This window comes from Hipposideros armiger, unplaced genomic scaffold, assembly GCF_001890085.2.
Source record: "Hipposideros armiger isolate ML-2016 unplaced genomic scaffold, ASM189008v1 scaffold_2, whole genome shotgun sequence".
Taxonomy (NCBI): domain Eukaryota; kingdom Metazoa; phylum Chordata; class Mammalia; order Chiroptera; family Hipposideridae; genus Hipposideros; species Hipposideros armiger.
This window is the reverse complement of record NW_017731352.1, coordinates 2877203-2894763: the sequence shown is the minus strand read 5'-3', so window position 1 is coordinate 2894763 and position 17561 is coordinate 2877203. Positions and strand designations below refer to the sequence as shown.

Here is a 17561-nt window from a genome sequence, read left to right as displayed (position 1 = left end):
AGAGGTCACAGCGTCATTGGCCCTCATGTGGGATCCAAACCAGGACCTTACTGCTCAGAGCTGGCGTTCCCAAGCCAACTTTTAAGCTGCACGTCACTCGGCCAGCCCATGACTTCTCAATTTTTATTTTGTATGATAAGCACTGTGCCTAAACCAGTTTTTGTTCTCTGTCACCTACCATTTAAGACCGACTCAAAGTTCACTTTAATCGACAAACTTTTTCTGAGCTTACTAAGGAATTTTCAGAATTTGCCCTATTTTTTGGCTGGGTTAGTTGGTTAGAACTGGCTTCAGTCCCTATGTGGTCCACTTATCCACCCAAAGCATATTTTTACAAGGTTGCTGGATAAGGCACTGAAAATCATGCAAAATCATAGAGATCACTGTCTCTGTCCTTTAAGGATCTTTCAATAGACTCTTTATGAATGAGCTGGGGGGATAGTAACCTTGCTAATCTTTTGGATATATAGGCTGTAACTTTTAAAGTCCTTCAGAGGATATGCCGCAACTCAAACCCATCTTCTTTATAAAAGATAATTCTAGTAGCATGCCCCTGTGAATACAACACCAGTGTATGAAAGCCTGCATTACTAGAATTACAGAATCATAGATCTTGGTGATTACCTAGAATAGGGCTCCCAGCTTTTTATGGCACTCATTGGAAAATGATGATAGGTATATGATTGTGACTTGTCAGGGCTCTGGCCATACCACTACCCCACGTGTAAATCTGTTCTTATCTATTGAGAATCTCTGGTAGAGGGTCCAGGAGTTCCCAACCTTTGAGGTGATCCCCTTTTAATTTCTGAAAGTTTAATGGATCCCCAGTATCTGTGAATTGGATGGAAGACATACTTGGATGATTTTGTCAGCCTCACAGATTGAGACCACTTCCTCTAATCTCATTCACTCATCCTCATTTGAAGAGGAGAAAGCTGAAGCTTACCCAATGTGTCACATTTATTGGAATTTGGGTTTGCCCCTCCACCACTTCATGTTTCTTTTTCTTTTTGTAAACCACACCAACTAAAGAGTCATATTGTTTTTATTACATCATAATTTAAAAGCTATTCATATAAGTAACTTTAAAGTATTGATATGATTGAAAACCTTGATTCTTTTTTCTGGTGAAATCTGCTTTTCTCTGAATATGGTACTGTGAGTATCTGGGCAAAGATAATGTGAGAGGAACTAACTTGGGTGGGAAAAATAAAATAGATTTTATTTAAATGTGGTCTTAAAGCATACAAAAGGAACTGAAATAAGAAATTGATAGAAAGGTATCAACACAGGTAACCCTTTAATTCTTATATTAAGCAACATAATATAAAATGGTTTCCACTGAGAATTTAGTTCATAGCTAGGATTTAAATTTTCTGTGAAGCTAGGGTGTTATGATGTGTATTGACTATATGGTATTCATTTGATATTATCACTATGAGTTGATACTAGAAACCATGTGATAGTGATTTTAGTAAGAATTTGGGTCATATTTCTGAAAGCATCGCAGAAATCCTCTACCTTTCAAAGAAGTGCATTCATGCCTTATTGAGTAAATTGGTAACCAGGTAGAATGCTAAATTGGTATTCCAAAAGATGTTTTTTTAATGTAGACATGTATTCGGGGCACTTCTGTGGAGTAACATTTTTATTCATGATGTAACTCGAGTTACGAAAATCTTACAGAGTCTTATTTTACAAATGAGATTAAAATGCCCCATATGTGTGTTCTGAGGAGATTTTAATCACACTTGTTATAGGTGAATGTTCAGATACACAATATTCCACTAGCACAGTGACACTTTTTTTCCTGAGCCTATCATATAGTTTGTCAATTGGTTAGCTTGTTGGACATCTAGGTAAAGTCTTAGTCCAGTTTGTTTAGTCTTTCATATTTCTCACATTTTAAGTAATTGCCTTATTAAAAAACACAGATTACTTGATGTGAGCTCTTGAAGTTGAAATCTATCCTAGGATTGAAATATTTTCATTTTTTTTTAATAACTTTTTGTTTTTACATTCACCAATGGTTAACCCTTCCCTTCTCCTCACAGGTAATCATTGTCTTTACTCCTAAAACTAGAGTTTAAATGAGCCTGATTTTGAAAAATGGAATCATAACACAATTTTATCTTTTGTATCTTGGCTTTTTATATTTAATATTATTTTTAAGAGATTCATCCATATTGCTATGTGGAACTGTATTTTTTTTTCATTGCTGTACAATATTCAGTTGCATGAATATACTGCAGTTTATTCATACTATTAATGGACATTAAAGTCATTTCTAGTTTTTGGCTACTTTCAACAGTGAAACCATAAACATTCTTGTAGCTGTATTCTAATGCACATCGACAGGAGTTTATTTAAGGTATATGTATACCTATGAGTGGAATTGCTGAGTCATAAGGAATACATTTCTTTGACTTCACTACATTATGCCAAACTATTTTCCAAAGTAGTTATTCCAGTTTACATTCCCATCAACAGTGTATGAACTTTACAGTTACTTTGCATCATCACTGACTCTTAGTATTGAGAATATTTTTAATTTTAGTATTTCAGTGGGTATTAATGTTATCTCATATGTGTGTGTTTTAACTTTATGAGTTATAATTATGAACAATAAACTGCACCCATTTAAATGATACAATTTTTTGAGTTTTGACAGATGCATACACCTAAGTAACCATCACCACAATCAAGATATAGAATATTCCCATCAGTTCCTAAGTTTTCTTGTCCTAATTGAAGTGCTTTCACTCCCAGCTCTAGCCAACTACTGGTCTACTGTCAGATATTATAGATTAGTTTGCATTTTTTAGAATTTCATATAAATGGAAACATACTTTGTTATTTATTTATTTATTTTTGCTGAGCCATCCTGCCACCTGTTGGCAGCTCAGCGGCTGCTCAGCTCGGGCCGGGACTTGAACCACTGTTGCTCAGAGCTCAAACTCTTGAGCAAGCTCTTAACCAACTGAGCCACTCAGCCAGCCCTTATGTTATTTTTTTTATCTGGTTTCATTGACACAGCATGATTTTGAGATCCATCCATGTTGTTGTATATATCAGTAATTAATTCCTTTTTATTGTTTTTAATAGAGTTCCATTTTATTCCTTTTAATAGAGTTCCATTGTATAAATACACCACAATTTGTTTATCCATTCAGTTGATAGACATATGGGTTGTCCCAATTTTTGGTTATTATGAATAAAGCTGGTATGAATTTTTATGTACAATCCTTTGTGTGCATATATGTTTTTATTTTTCTTGGGTAAATACCTTGGAGTAGAATAGCTGGTTCATAGGGTAGATAATATGTTTAACCTTAGGGTAGATAATATGTTTAACCTTATGAGAAACTGCTAAACAATTTAAATTGGATTAACCAGTTTAAGTTTATATTCCACCAGCAGTATATGAGTGTTCCAGTTGCTTCACATCCTTGTCAACCCTTGGTATTGTCGTTCTCTTTCATTTGAGCCATTCTAGTGGGTATATAGAGGTTGTGTGTTTATTTTCCTGATGACTAATGATGTTGAATATCTTTTCATGTGCTTACTTGCCATTCATTTATCTTTGTGAAGTCTCTTCACATTTGATTTTGTCAAATCTTTTGACCATTTTAAAAAAATTGGGTGGTTTGTCTTTTTTTCATTGAGTTGTAAGAGTTTTTAATACATTTCAGATACAAATCCTTATTATGTACATGTATTACAAATATTTTCTCCCATACTGTAGCTTGCTCTTTAATTTTCTTAATGATAATTGTCAAAGAGAAGAAGTTTTTATTTTTAATAAAGTCCAGTTCATCAGCTTTTTATTCTTATGATTCATGTTATTTGTGCCCTAGCTAACAAATCTTTATCAGTTTTGGAGAATCCTCATTTATTACCTCTTTAAATGTTTCAACTCTATTCTGTCTTTCCTCTTCTCCTAAGATTCCCATTACCTATGTGTTAGACCTCTTCACTGAATCTACTATGACTCTTACTTTCCCCTTCCTTCCTTCTTTGTTTGTTTGTCTGGTTTGGGTAATATTTCATCGTTTTGATTCTCTTGTGTGATTTTTGGGTATTGCCTTCTAACCTCTTTTCCAATACACTTATTCTCTTTTCAGCTATGTCTAATATGTTGTTAAACCTCTCTACTGAGTTTTTAATTGCTGTTATTGATTTTTTCATTTCCAGAACTCCCATTTGTTTAGTTTATGTAATTTCTGTTAATAGTTCTCTGCCAAAGTGTTCAATAGTCTCATTTATTTATTTCCAGTTTTATTGAGATATAACTGACATATAACAATAGTCTCTTTTATTTTCTTGGATGTATTCAAAATTACTTAATTTTTTTTCACATTGGGAGATTTTTATTAACTTAAGTTGACATTGTTAATTTTGCCTGCCAAGTCCTTAACAAATATACCTTTATTTGATATAAATCTACAGGTTCTTCTCAATATCTCAGGTTCATGAAGACTTGCAGTTATTGGTGTTTTGTAATGATTAAAACAATGTTCAAATAATTAACATGTTACTTCACTGAAATACTTAAAAGAATATTCTGGGGAGTGTTTGAAAGCTCTGTTTATACATAGTGATTGATATATTTAGTTAGGTATTTGGTGTTGAAGATAAACACTTCTTTTTTTCGGGGGGGGCTTTTTTTTAAGATTTTTTTTTTTATTGGGGAATTGGGGAAGGGGAACAGTGTTGGGGAATTGCGGAAGAGGAACAGCCAAGTAATTGTCCTTCAGTCTTAGTTGTGGAGGGTGCAGCTACTCAGCTGCAAGTCCAGTCACCATCCGGCCGCCCGTTGGGGCAGCTCATGGCCACTCAGCTCAAGGTGCCATGTTCAATCTTAGTTGCAAGTGGGCATAGCCCACCATCCCATGTGGGAGTCGAACCAGCAACCTTTTGTAAGGAGCACGATCTCTCACCAGCTGAGCCATCCTGCCACCTGTTGGCAGCTCAGTGGCAGTTCAGCTCAGGCGCAACTCACTGGCCCATGTGGTAATCAAACCAGCGACCCTATTGCTCAGATCTCACACTCTTAACCAACTGAGCTACTAGGCTGACCCAAGATAAACACTTCTTATATAAAACATTTTTTAATACATTGCTCTACTAATGAGGCTGGTTATTAGATAATAATATATTTCTAACACTGAAGAATAAAGCTTTATCTTTATATTTATTTTACTCATAGGACTCATATCAGTGAAGAATGTTGTATCCAACAATAATAAATTGTCATATGGCAAGTGGCGTTGTCTAGAAGTGAAAAAAAAGGCTGCAACAAAAGAAACTACAATAGATAAATGCATTACACATTCTTATACAAACAGCCCATTCTCAACAGTAGAATTAAATGCAGACCAAATGCTTTGAAAAGTTTTTGTGCCTAGATGGCAATTACAGTCTTCATACACTAAAGAGAAAAGGAACAACAATAACACAGAACACAGTATTTTTAAAAATAATTATAGCACATTTAACACCTTCAGCCATCCACTGGGTTCTCAGATCTGATTGGCAAATGAAATTTCACATCCACTTGGGCTTGGCTAAGGTCACTATTTCATAGAGCTTTACAATCATTTTAGCATTTCATCCAAGTCTTCACAAGCAATAATTTTAAGTCCGTTGTCCGTTATCAGTGCCTTAGCATCATCAGCTCATGACCTTGTAACTGTACCACAATACATATTTTAATTTCCAAATCCTTTACTGCCATGACTATACCCTGTTCAATAACATCAAACCACGTGATTCCTCCAAAAATGTTGACCAGAGTAGCCAATACTTTTTTATCTGAAATGATAAGCTTAAATGCTTCTGTTACTTGATGGACTGTGCCACCAACAACAACATCAAGAAAGTTGGCTGGAGTCCCTCCATGAAGTTTATTATATTCCTTGTGGTCATAGCTAACCAACACCATTTACTACACAGCCTATATTCTTGTCTAAGCCAATGTAATTGAGATCTGCCTTAGCTGCATCTTTGTCCCTTTCATCTTCCTGTGTCCAGTCATATCGGTCAAAGATTTTCTTCTGATAAGCTGAATTAGAATCAAAATTGATCTTTGTATCCACACACAGCACAGCTCTGAATCCTCAACCACTGCATTTATTTCTACCATGGTTGCATCACATTTCAGAAAATGGTTGTAACTTTTGACCATGTTGTCTACTTCAGAATCCACATTAGGTAGAAATTCCATCTTTGAAGCCGGATGGTTTGTTCCTTTTCGGTATGTTCTACAACATCAATAGATTCTTTAACTATGGCCTCAGGAGTCTCTGCAGCAGCATCTTCAATACTGGCACCACCTTGAGAACTTTGTATTTACACAGGACCTTGAAATGACCTTTCCATTGTTATTGCAAAGTAGTAGTAGTCTTTCCTGGGATATCTTTACTCACAAACCAGCATTTGATTGCAAATTCTGCCCTTTTCTCCCGTTTGCTTGGTAAACAACTTTTTCCCAATCATTAGTGAGGAAACTGGTTTTGCTTCTTCTGGAGAGAAAACTAGCTTCACTCCTCCTTTGAGGCCACTTTCAAATGTTCCTTTTTCTCTGCCACCAGCTAAAACCTGTGCCTTTATCACATCTTTTGAACCTAATTTTTTGGCAATTGCATAAGCTTCATCTGGTGACAGCACGTGTCCTTTGGGAATGGCGACTCCAGCGTCTTGCAACAACTCCATAGTCATGTATTCGTGTAGTAAGAGATTTCTTTGCTGTATTCATGTAAGAGATTTCTTTGTTGCTGTACTTGGAATTTGTGGTTTTTACACAATCCAGAATTTCCCAGAATCTGGGTGGCAGCCCCTAGCGCCATCCTGGACGCATGGCTCTTAAAGGTGGCAATGGCCAACAGCTGACTGTAGAATATGTAGACCGCCATTTCTGAGTCCAACCCCTATCCCTCGGTGCTGCATGTAGGCCAACATTACTTAAATTTTAATATCTATCCCAGATAAGAAAAAGCTAAAGGAGTTATAACCACATATCTATCAACATTTACTTTAAATGTAAATGGTTTAGATGCTCCAATCAAAAGACAGAGGGTGGCTGAATGAATAAGAAAATAAGACTCTTGCATATACTACCTACAAAAGACTCACTTCAGCTCAAAAGACACGCACAGACTGAAAGTAAAGGGATGGAAAAAGATATTTCATGAAAATGGAAACAAAAAAAGCGGTGGTAGCAATACTTATATCAGACAAAATAGGCTTTAAAACAAAGGCTATAACGAGAGACAAAGATGGACCCAGCAATTCCACTTCTGGGCATTTATCCCAAGAAACCCAAAACACTAACTTGAAAAGACATGTGCATCCATATGTTCATTGCAGCATTATTTACAATAGACAAGATATGGAAGCAATGTAAGTGTCCATCAATAGATGAATGGATTGGGCCAGCTGAGTGGCTCAGTTGATTAAGAATTGGCTTAACAGTGCGAGCTCTGAGCAACAGGGCCGCCGGTTCGATTCCCACATGGGCCAGTGACACTGCACCCAAGCTGAGCTGTCGCTGAGCTACCAACAGGTGGCAGGATGGCTCAGTTGGTGTAACAACAAGATTGCCTGTTTGATGGTGGGCTATGCCCACCCGCAACTAAGACTGAACTCAGCACCTTGAGCTGAGCTGCTGCCCGGATAGCTCAGTGGATAAAGAGTGCGCTCTTAAAAACAAGGCTGCCGGGTTCGACTCCCGCATGGGATGGTGGCTATGCCCACCCACAACTAAGATTGAACACAGCACCTTGAGCTTAGAGGCCACGAGCTGCTGATGGGAAGCCAGATGGCGACTGGCGCCCTCCACAACGAAGATTGAAGAACAACAACTTGGCTGGTCCCCTTCCCCATTCCCCAACACTGTTCCCCTCCCCCAATTCCCCACTAAAATATTTTTTAAAAAAAATAGATGAATGGATAAAGAAGAACTGACATATATATCACCTGGCTGCAGGGAGTGCATGGGAATTTGAGAATCTACCTCTTTTCTATTTTGCAAATAGATTTCAGTCAATCTTCCTTATTTTGCTCTTTGTACCCTTATTTCCAAAATTCCTTTTGCTGATTGTGGAGTATCAGTTTGCCCTGCTGCCAGTTTAGGACCCTCAGCTTTTTGGGGGGTCTGCTAAGTCCTTTAACACTCCTCCTCTATCTGCTTTCCAGCTTCCAAATAGTTGCTATTCCCTACACTGCCACTGTTCCCATCCTGGTGCATCTTATGCACTTTTAACAAATCTTTTTACTGTTGTTTTGGAGGATTAACAAAAGTTCATCCCTGAATTTGATCTTCTCTCTTTACCCACAAGACCAAATATATTTGTCTATTTTTAAGATATAATTTTTACATTCCTCATTTTAATTTTTATTATAGTTACATTATTTTTATTTACTACATTAAACAAATCACCAAAACCAAAGTATACTGACTTGTTTCTTTCATCTGTGAGGTTAGAAATACTTTTTTGTACTTTAACAATTATAGTGGAAATCTATCGATTTAGTTTTAATTTTACAAATTAGTTATACAGAAGAGTATGAAGACCAAACATATGAAAAAAATATTTACAGCAGTTAATAGTAGGATTTATACCCAATGATGTCCCTTAGAATGTCTGCAAATTTTAAGGCTATGTAATGGAGTGGGTACAAAAAAATTCATTACTGATTAGATTCATGAGGGTATTTAATAATCATTTTTGACATCTCATGTACTTTAGGTCTTTTTTATTTGTTTAGTTACTTTACCTCTATTTTCATATCATACTGTACAAATTAGTGGTGGTATATGAATAACTCATCACACTGCCATTCTCCAGAAATGTACTTGAAATTTCCCACACACCAAACCTGTCATTTGATTTTGCTTTTAGACAGATCTTCACCAAATTATTCTTAGGAATCTGGTTCCTTTTTTCTTCTTTCTCTCTCACTGTCTCTATTGCTGTCTCTTCCCACTCTCTACTTCCCTCTCCCTCCCTTCCTCAGTCCCTTCCTTCCAAATATTAGGTCAGGTGTCTTAATAAAGATATTAAGATTTACACTGGACAGGATTTAAGGTCCAAGGGCCACTGCCTTTCTCCTTTCCCCAGTGTCTTACTGCATTTGTTGTTGGGTGTATGATTCGATCTGTCTTCATCACTTGCCTTTTTTGTCTTGCACACCTGTTAACCAGCATTCATGGCTAGAAACTGGCCCAGTGCAGATGCTGTTCCAGTCCAATTCACAAATTGTTAAAAATATCACTTTCCTTAAACTTTTAAACTAAAACTAGAACTGAAAGTTTGGAAGGGGCAAGAATTGAGGAAATCCCCTTTTTGGTTTAATGTGTTTCAAGAAGTAGCTTGATAGATTTTTTTTAATTACTACATAGTCAGGAGACCCATATTATAAAAACAACACTTAGCATTTTTTTTTTGTAGAAGATCTCATTTAAACTTCCAGTTATACAAGAAACAGCATTCTCCCTGTTTTACAGATGAGGAAAGGGCGCCAAAAGGGCACTTAATTGCCCCATAGCACTTGCTGCTAAGTAGGAAGAGAACTTGAACCCAGTTCTTCTATCTTGAATTCCATGTTTTTTTCCAGGATACTTTATGACCTCCTTTCCATCTTGGTTCTGACTACTTAGGCAAGTCCCTGAAAGAAAAGCAGGTGGAAGGCACATTAAACCTTAACAGATCAGAGGAGTTTATCCTTTATTTGAAAGAATTTGTTTGAAGTTTTCAGTGCATTGCTTTGATAAATTTAGAAAGACAAATATCAATAGCTTGACATATAACCTATTTTTAAAATTATAATAAAACTCATTAATTTGGAGAAAGATTTTTCTTTAAAACAAGATCATGAATATATGGTTCTCTGTGTGTGTGTGTGTGTGTGTGTGTGTATTTTACAGTTTACAGAGCATTCTTCATCACATCTCTAAAGATAACTATTGTATTGTTAGGGAATGAGGTTTACATTAAAAGAAATGGGCAACTTTTCTCTTTGAATTGATTAAAATTTTGATAAGCATTTCCAAGTTGCCCTCCTAAAAGATGGTACCAGTTTATAACAATGTATTGCAACTTCATACCCTTGCCCGACTGGGAATTATTATACTCTTTTGTATTTTCTAGCCTGCGTGTAAAAATTGTCTAGTTTTAATTTGCACTTATTTGATTTTCAAATGAGGTTTTACATCTTTTTATATGTTTACTAACCATTAGAGTTTCTTCTTATCTGGTTATTTGGCTTTTCAAAATTGATCAGTAAGAGCTCTTTGGAGATAATGATTATTAACCTTTATTTTATTTCTTCCAGCCTGTCATTTGTCATTTACCTTTGTTTATGGTCATTCAACAAAGTTAAATTTCTAATTTTTATGGAACTTTTCCTCTAGGAGCAAATTTCTCTACATTAAAAATAAATTCTTTGTTTAGGTCTTTCAATTGGTTTGTAGTTTTTATCTTACATTTTATAAATTTATTCCTATGTGTTTTGTTTTTTCTTGTTTTAACATGTTTTCATTTTTTATTTTAATTGCAATTTGGGATTTTTTTTCATAACATTTTTTATTTGGTTATTAGGAAAGTAATGTGTATGATTGTGTGTGTTGCTATTTTCTTGTAACTGCCTAACTTACTAGTCTCTATTATTAATGCTAGTGGTTTTTTAGTTGATTAATCTAGGTATGCAATTACCTTATTTGCAAATAATGATAATTTTTATTATATGTATGTGGGTGTATATATATGTATGTATGTGTGTATCTTATCTCATAGAATTGACTAAGACCTCCAAAACATGTTACATGTTTTGTGGTGACCCTGGTGACCCTTGTGTTGACTCTCAGTGATAGGAATATTTCTACAATTTTAATATTAAGTATATTGTCAACCCTTTCCTAGTAGATATTCTTTATTTAAGGAAGTTCGCTTTTATTCCAGGTTTAGTAAGTTTTTAAATCAGAAATGGAAGGAACAGGTAGCAAACTGACTTTTTATGTGGAAGAACCATATATAATTATCTGAAAGTTTTCCCTCAGAAACCATCCAGTTTATCCAAAGAAGAATCCTCTAATCCCCCAGCGAGGTATAAGCTTAGCTGCCCGAGTACGGAGAGCAGGGTAAGGCAGGGGCTGCAGGTCTCTGTTCAGACTGCAAACTATCACTGAACCCTTCTGTTTTCCTTGTAAGGCTTCACTCCAGACATCTTCTTGCCAGGGGCTCCTGAGGGCAGATACCACGAGTTCAGTTTACCAGAGTGTAAAACTTCTGCTCTTGCTTGGTGTCAGGTCGGGTACCGGGGAGTCAGTCTGTTCCTTATACAAGCCTCCAACCATTCCCTTCTGTGTAGTCACCTTTTACCCTCTATCATCTTATGCCTCCAGTCCTCAGCTTTGCTGATTGGGAGCCGCAAGTCCTCCTATCTCCCTTCGCCCACACTTAGAGATCAGCTTCCTGGGCTCTGCTGCTGTCTGCTCCTGCATCCTTTTTCTGTCTTCATGTATCAAGGGTTGGGGCGACGAATTATTTTCTTGTTTCATTGTAAATGGAGTTTCTTTTTTCTGTTTCTCATTCTCTATCTTATTTTAAGATGATTTTCCAGAGGACAGGTGGGTGGAAAGGGCTTTTTTTCCCACCATCTTGAAACTAGGAGTCTGACGATTTTATAATAATAACAAATTTCTTTAGTATATTTAAAGAGTAACATCTAAAAAATTAATTTTAAAAAATTCAAATAATTACTTATCCCTAAGAATAGATTTAGTGCAAATGCAGTTAAACACACAAAAGGATTCCAGTCTTGTAATTTTCCTGTGATAACTTGGACTAATTTTAAAATAGTTCTCTTTATAGAGATTTTGAGTTATTTATTGAAGTGATCCTTTTTACAATTACTAGATTCCCAGCAATTAACAATTAATGTCTTCTTGGTATTTCAAAACTTAAAATTTACTTTTAAAAGCTGTTTTTCTTGGTAGTAGTTTTGAAGTGAACTTGTATTTACAATTTTTGAAATTGAGCCAGTTGATACTTTGAAATCTCTTGACCTTCAAGTTCACTCTATGTTAACTGGTATTTCAGTGAGGATGCTAGTTCTCTAAAGTCAAATTCTAGGAGGAAATACATTTGCACTCTCTCAGCCATACCCAGTTGCTAACAGATATTTGCTGAGATGCCTTTGCTTCACTGATGTTACTAATTCTAGAGTTACCTGAAAGTCAGTTGCCAAGTTATCCCCTTATTAGCATATGACACTAAAGGGCTGAGCCCTATCTGTCCTTAGGTCTATCCCAGAGCCTTTCATTCATTGCAACTGCTCTGTTTTTTCTGATCCCGTCCCCACCTCCACTCCTACCCTACCTTCCCACCCCCATAGAATTTCCTCTGTGATTATTTCCAATCACACCCTTCAGAGTGAGGCAAACATCAACACCTAGAGTATTGGAAAATGCCATAGAAATTCTCCTTTTTAAAACTCACAACACAGAAATAGCAATTCTCCTAGGAACTGGGTCAGTAGAGCCGTGCAACCTATCTTGGACCTGCAGATTCAGTCTGTATTTGCTGATTTTTCTTTGCTTTTCCCCTTTCCTTGTCCAAAATGAAGCATTCAGCTTTTTTAATGCTGTCCAAAGGATTTTATTGCCAACAGTAGTAGGAAGAGCTGGAGTTAGAAGGTCTTATGTCTCTATTTTTTTTTTCCCAACCCTGTAGGAAAAGATAATATAGAGGTTTTGTAGAGGTTTTTGTACAAAGCTGACATAAGTTTTATTCATCATAAGAGACTCCCAGACTCAGTCTATTAGTCATTACATCACAGGTCTGACATCAGAGCCTCTGGGAAAAGAAGAGTGGGATTGAGGCAGGGAGGCAGTGGAGGTGAGATGTGGAGGTAAGGAGACTGGGGGTGAGAAGATGTGTGTTGTGGGGGGTGGTCTTTAACTCAGCTAAGTGCTAGAGTCCAGCAGTTGTTATAGGTCTTACATTTCTCTTTCTGCCACCACGCTTGACACCAAACCTGAGACAAGGTGAGGAGCGGGCCCTACTGGGGTAGATGTTCAAAGTTGTAGCAGACTGGGGAGTGGGGAGGAGGAGGAGGAGGAGGAGAAGGAAATCTTAGGCAGTCGTGCTGGATAAGAAAGAAAAGGGAAGAGAGTTTTTATTGTTACTAACCTCATTATTGAGCCTAGTTCCTCATTGGCTATTTGTGTGCAAGAAAAATACATCGATATGCGTATGTGTGCATATGTGTGTGTTGGGAGAAGAGGAAGCAGGGGTAATACCCCTAACTGCCCAAACAATTGTTGTCATTTCCCTGTTGGTACAAGTCTAAATTTGTATTATCTTTATTACAAATAATAAAGTCCAAGAGATGTGTAGGATTCAAAGGACTTTAGAGTTTTAAGGGCATTAATGGTAATTTAGCAACCCCAACATCACTGCTAATCACCAAGTTTTATTGGTCTGTGAGCCCATTATCTCTTAAAGCTGCCTACTGTTCTCCATCCCCATCAGCACTGCCATAATAAACTATTTCTTGCTTGAATTGCTGCTTTAGTTTACCACATACCTTCATTTCCGTTAGTTCCCATCTTCCTCCTCTAATTCACACTGTAACCAGAGTGAGCATTCCTGAAGGCAAATATGATTATGTCACTCCATTGCTTAAAATCCTTCTGTGGCACTGTATTGCTTTCAGTGAAAAATCTAAACCCTTTAGCATAGGTGTAGTCGTTCTATGATCTAAGTCCTGCTTCCTCCTTTGCACTCCCAGCCACATGTCCTCAGCTGCTTAGGGACCACTGACTGATAGTTCCAGAAGCTTCCTGATGCTTTCTGGCTTTTGCACCATAGGGTTTTCTTCATTTAGAGCATATGTTCCCAATTCTACCCAGTTAATTCTAAGTTACTGATCCTTCAGAACTCAGATTAGGTGTCACTTCTCCTATAAGACTGAGCTAAGGATGCCTTACATGTTCCCTCTAAATATAGCCCTGTCATAGCCACCACCTCTGTATTATTATTTTTGTCAATATTGTTAATTTTTATTATTAAAGTTTATTATCCTTTTAGTCCCCTTTATTTTCTCCTAGTTCATAGGTTCCCTTATGGGCAGAGACTGGTCTTTCATCTCTGTTTTCTGTGTTGAGTCCCTTCATGTTATAAGTTTAGAAACCAAGGTGCAGAACGATAAGCCACCTTGCAAGTGATCACACAATATTTAGAGGCAGAGCCTGCCGTTTAATCTAGTGTTTGTTTCCCTCTATCAGGAATTATAGACTCAGGTGTCTGTAAGGACCAGGTAGGCAGCTGATATGAGAAAAGTGGACTGTCTTTTTCACAATCCTTCAGTCGTTTTTCTGAAACATATGCTTTTTACACACTATATTTTCCCAAGTATGCTAAAGAAATATTTTGAAGGGAAATAAAGAAATACAAGAAGTATTTGACTTTCCTCTTCAGCTACCACATGAGAAAATTGATAGTGTGAAGATGATGGTTATACTGTGACTGAATGAATTACAGAGGATAAATGTCATTCCTTCTTTGTGCTGCCATGGGACTCTGTGGATACATAAATGAGGCATTTCTCATGTTAGGGTTTCAGTGTTTGGATTCATGGCCTAGCTTGACACGCAAAACCTGCTGACCTTTCCAGTTTCCCTTCTAGCTGGTGAACCCCTGCTCACATTTATGCACCCATATACATGCCCTAAGCTCCAACTTTACTGAATCAGAGTTCCCCAAGATGCCATTTGTAGTGCCTCTTTTCCTCTCTCTGTCCTTCCTTCCTGCCACTTTTGCTTGAATCAACCTCAATCCCTGGCCCTACATCACCTTCTCTCATTGTGTGATGCTGGATGAGCCCCCAACCTTAGAACTCCAAGCTCAGAAGCCATTCCCAGACATAGGCTTTCCATAGTGTGTGTCCAGAGTATCCGGGCACTTTAGCAAGTACATTATTCAACTGCCCCATTTGGGACTTGCTTAGAATTCTCTGATAAAGGAGAGCCCGGGATTAAATTGTGTGGTTCCTGAATTTTCAGGAGGTGACATACCGCCTTCTCTATCAAATTTGATTAAACTTGATCACTTTAATGCCATTTGGATCTGTTGGGGAGAAAGAATTAAATTGCTTACTCTAGAGAATGAATTTTTCCCACTGACTAAGGAATAGACATTTATTAAAATTATCATGGTGACCTGAAAGGAAGAAATGTATATCATTTCCTCAGCAGAAGCAGGTCGAGGGCATTATTAGCATGTGATAAAAACTGAATAATTGAGCAACACTGATTTCTTTGGGATTCAGCCTTCCAGACCCTGCCATGTGATTAGCTCTGTCCAACCTGCTGGCTGCTTGAGCAGGGAGCCTGCAGAGGATTAGGAAGGAAAACCCTTTAGTAGATCTCAGGTACTGAAGACGTTTAATCTAATTTTACATGTTACACAAGGTAATCTGGTTTCCCTTGGCAACCTCCAATTCTGCCCTACTTTATAATCAGAGAATGACAGAGAACATTGCAGACTTGATGGCATCACCTGGAAATGAATGTTGAGAACAGAGTTTACCCCAAAAGAGGAGAGGAAAAGGTCTCTAAAAAAGGACAGCAGAGTCTGAGTCTCCCTAAAGAAGGGACAGATAGTTCTCTATAGCTCAGATACCCAAGAGGATTTCATTGATGAGGGGGGCTCCAGAACTACCTATAAAAAAGAAGTTTGGCATGTAAGGGATCAAGTCTTGTAAATATTTTAAGGGGTAATACTTTTATGATTTATGAATTGCCTTAAGATAAGGTTTTAATTTTTAAGTGACAATAATAGTTAGCATTTATTAACTATATGCCAGGAGTCTTGGTTCCTTACATACACAGTTTCAATAAATCCTTACAATATTCCTGCAAGAGGAGTATTAATATCCTCTTATAGATGACAAAACAAGTATTTTTTGTCATCTATACTTAAAGTATGGAGACCAAAAGTATGGAAACCTTGACTACAAGGTTTCAGCTTGAGGAGATCATTATTCATTTTTTCTGTGATCTCCAAGTCCTATAAGTCTGAATATCCTCTATTACAAAACAGTATACTGACTAATGTCCATTAAAAAATGGCCTTTAGCCATCCAGAAAAGTTTGAATTACAGTCATCTGTTCTAACTCTCATTTTATACATTAGAAAATGAGTGCCAGAAATTTAGTAAAGCCCAAAGTTAAGTCTTCTGACCGCTAGTAGTTTGTGTATTATACCAAGCCCATACACCTTCAAAGAGGGCTTGAGCAAATGGAAGGAAAGATGCAAGGGGTCTGTAGCACTATCAATGGTATTAAGTTGAGCTAACAAAGTAAACAAACTAACACATCATAAGGCACTGATGAGACATTTAGGCATTGGGAACAGTTCTAGTTCTTACCTAGCTCGTGATTAATTTATTCTTTTTGACTCATGTCTAAAGGAAGTAGTGAACCTAATGTTTCTTAATGATCATACAAGGTTTGACATTAAGCTCACGAACTTGCCACCATATGCTTACATTGGCAGCATTGTACAAACAGCTCAGTAAGGTTTCATAACCTTGGTATTTGAGTGTCTCACAGCTGTGTTCGTGTGGACGTGTGGCGGTGTCTTGCTGAGTGGCGTTCATTATTGTTGCGTGTTTTTGTATGCCGTCGCGAGAATGTCTGAGCTTCAATTAGAGCAACAAACAAACATTAAATGTCTTGTTAAACTTGGCAAGAGTGGAAGTGAAAGCAGGGACATGTTAGTCCAAGTTTATGGGGATAATGCCATGAAGAAAACGGCAGTGTACAGATGGATTAAACATTTTTCTGAGGGAAGAGAACGCATCACTGATGAAGGGCGACCAGTAACGAGCACAACCTACGAAAACTGCAAAAAATCGTCGAATTGTGCATCAAAATCATCGGTTGACTGTGAGAAGCATAGCAGACCAAGTAAACATCGATAGAGAAACATTTAACTGAAAATCTTGGCATGAGAAAAGTGTGTGCAAAAATGGTCCCGAAGGAGCTCACCGATGGATAAAAGCAAAGGAGAGTCAAAGTTTGCCAAGACCATTTGGAGAGGCAAAACGATGTTTTGGGCCGTGTTACCCCTGGTGATGAAACATGGTTGTACCAATACGACCCTGAAACAAAGTGCACAGTGGAAGTCAGCCAATTCTCCACTGCCAAAAAAGTTCCATCAGTCCAAATTAAGAGTCAAAACGATGTTGCTAACCTGTTTTGATATCAGAGAGATTATTCACTATGAATTTGTACCATATGGACAAATAATTAACCAAGTTTACTATTTGGAAGTGCTGAAAGGCTGCGTGAAAAAGTTAGGTGACCTGAACTTTTCACCAACAATTCATGGCTCTTGCATCATGACAACGCACCAGCTCACACCGCACTGCCTGTGAGGGAGTTTTTAGCCAGTTAACAAATAACTATTGGAACACTCTCCCTACTCACCTGATCTGGCCCCCAATGACTTCTTTCTTTACCTGAAGATAAAGGAAATATTGAGAGAAAGGCA

At 37.3% G+C, this 17561-nt stretch overlaps 1 protein-coding gene and 1 pseudogene across 5 annotated transcripts in view; one reads left to right on the top strand and one right to left on the bottom strand.

Moving 5' to 3' along the window:
- Nucleotides 1–17561, top strand: part of PUS10 (pseudouridine synthase 10) — a 73913-nt gene that overhangs the window by 24849 nt on the left and 31503 nt on the right. The gene's annotated exons all lie outside the window — the stretch shown is intronic.
- Nucleotides 5504–6914, bottom strand: LOC109379310 (succinate--CoA ligase [ADP-forming] subunit beta, mitochondrial pseudogene; annotated as a pseudogene).